Source organism: Propithecus coquereli, unplaced genomic scaffold (genome assembly GCF_000956105.1).
Source record: "Propithecus coquereli isolate 6110/MARCELLA unplaced genomic scaffold, Pcoq_1.0 Scaffold57, whole genome shotgun sequence".
Lineage (NCBI taxonomy): Eukaryota > Metazoa > Chordata > Mammalia > Primates > Indriidae > Propithecus > Propithecus coquereli.
Genome location: NW_012151618.1, coordinates 1,019,379 through 1,022,051, shown reverse-complemented (window position 1 = coordinate 1,022,051; position 2,673 = coordinate 1,019,379).

Below are 2,673 nucleotides of genomic sequence, written 5' to 3'. Positions count from 1 at the left end.
GAGGGACAGTTTTGAACTCTGGTGGATTGCAGTCTGGGCAGGGGCTCAGCAAGGGCCCAATGTCTCACAGCTCCTGTCTGCTGCTGAAGGGGTCCGGCCCCAGAGTATGTCCCATGGAATTTCCCAGCTCTACTCTAGAATGCTCCAGAGTGGCCCCTGGTCCGGCTGGCCTCCTCGTGATGGCATCCCCACCCCTCTCTCCCACAGACCCTTTTCTGTCTCTGCACTCTGACTGGGCCTTCTGGCTCCCAGGAGTCAAGGAAGACAGCAAAGGAAAGGTCGCCTAGACGCAGAGGAAGCAAATTCCAGGTTCGGTTTGGAGGGGTGGAGAGCATCTTGAGGATATGTGCAAAACAGCCCACGATTTTCCAATCCAAAAAGCACCTTGAAGGGCACACAAAGGCATTCCGTAGAACACTTTCGCTTTCGCCCGTGGGCAGTAAGCCACCTCCCCTGTAAGTCTGTGCTCTCATAAGCCTGTGGGTGTTGTTTAGTGTTTATTGATGAAATACTTGACTCGGAATATACCGCATCGTGTGGAGGAGACCCAAGGATAAACTCCATGTATTATTATACAGTATTTTGCATATTGAAAATAATGCTGAGTGTGGTTTTACAATCAGGATTTTTTTTTCTAGAGGACTTGAGGGCAAATCTGCCAAACCAATTGTGAAGGGGCCAAAAGGAGTCCCCCCAGGGGTGCATAATTTTGGGCAGCCACCTCCAGGCCAGGAAAGAGAAGGTCTAGACAGAAAGGAGGAGACATTGATGGGAAATATTTGTGAAATGAAACAAAAATATTTGCTTCAGAGTGGGCGGTCAGCCTCTCAGACATGGGGGCCCAGCTGGCATCCTTGTCCTCCTGGACTGAGCCAGGGGCAGGCACGCCACACCCAGCTCCCTCTTCCTATCCTTCCACCCCCTTCACGCCCTTCCCTAGATTATAAGTGGCTTAAAGGCATCACTGGGTAGTAAAGGCCTTTGCGTCCCAGGCTCTTGCTCTCACAAAGGATGAGGACTAGGCTCAGAGCCAGCTTTACTGCTTTCACAGGACATACGATAATATCTAAATTTTTCTCAGCCTCAGTTTCCTCATCTATGGAATGGGGCAGCACTGAAGTGTGAAGTGCCTACCTCAGCCTTTGGCACAGCTTCCAGAAGGGTTAGTTCCCTGATTGTCCCTCTGTCAGTCACTGATCCCTTTCTTGTTCCCTCCCTCTCCCTTCTCCTCCCACCCCTTCTCCCTGTCTCTTCCCTTCTCCTTCCATCTCCTCCTCTTTCCTCTGCCCCTCCCGCTTCCCTGCCTCCCCCACTCCCTTTTCTAGCCTTCCTCAGTCTGCCTCCCCTTCCCCATCTCCTTCCTCCCCTCTCCCTGTCCCACCCCTCTCCTGGTCTCTTCCCAGCTCCTCCCCTCCCCTCCCCCTTGCTCTTTCTTCTCTCTCCTCCCCTCCCCCAGCCCCTCCCCCTCACAGGCAGTCTGCTGCACTCGTGTATCCCATTAGTAAATATCTCATAGAAATTCATCTGGGCCAGTGGTTCTCAAACTTTCTGACCTTAGGATCCCTCCACACTTTTAAAAACTATTGCAGACTCCAGATAGCTCTGATTTATGTGGATCATATCTATCAATGTCTGTTGCATTCGAGATTAAGACTGAGAAAAATTGAAAAATACAAGAATACAGAAGCAGACGTTCTGTGAGCCGTCAGGGTGATGCTCTCGCCACACATGGATAGTCTCTGGGCACCTCCTCAGAGAATGAGAGCTTAAAAAGTCACACGTACAAGAAAAGTTTCGGTATTATTATGAAAATAGTTCTGACCTTGAGGACCCCCTGAAAGTGTCCCAGGGACCCTCAGGGACTCTGGATCCTACTCTGAGGCCTCCCCGAGACCGTCAGGGCCCTTGGAGGAGCCTGGGAAAGCAGCCGGAAGAGACACTGGGGGACCGGGGGGAGCCGCCCCTAGGGGAGGCCCTCAGAGGAGGCTTTCGGGCAACCTGGGCCAGCAGAGGAAGTCACAGAGGGGCACAGAGAGGCCCTGGGAGGAGCTAAAGACAACCTGGGCCTGCGAACTGCTGGACATCTTTTCAAAGGAGGACGTCTGGGACCCTGGGTAAGCACAGCCCTGGGTTAGAAGATCAAGTGGGCAAGCGCTGGGGCCACATTGCTTGCCCAAGCCTGGGAGAGCTGACTGATAGGGCTCTGGGGATCCTCATGGCCCAAACTTGCCTGCTGAGAAAAATCACCCAGTCGCCAACAGGTTAAACAGATCTGGACTGAGCGGGCCTGAGGTGGGCCAGGAATTCTGCTGAATTGTGTCGGGGAAGCCCGGGATTGAAGCTTCTTGTCTCTGGATCCTTTGTGAGCATGTGATGCTAGACCTCTCATCCTCTCACCGGTGATAGGAAGGAATCGGGTCACTCTTCAGGGCACGCCACACACCCCCTGTTTCCAGACAGGACCTGGTGGGGGCAGGCTGGCTGATCTCCATGGGGGACTGTGGCCTCCAGTGGGCTGCCTCAGGGCCAATTCAGTGGAAGAAATGAAATGATTTAATATGTTTGCATCATTATAGAAAGGATGAGTGGGGAAGGGAGGGGTTGGTTAATGGATACAAAATTACAGCTAGATAGGAAGACAAAGTTCTAGTGTTCTACACCACTGTAGGGTGA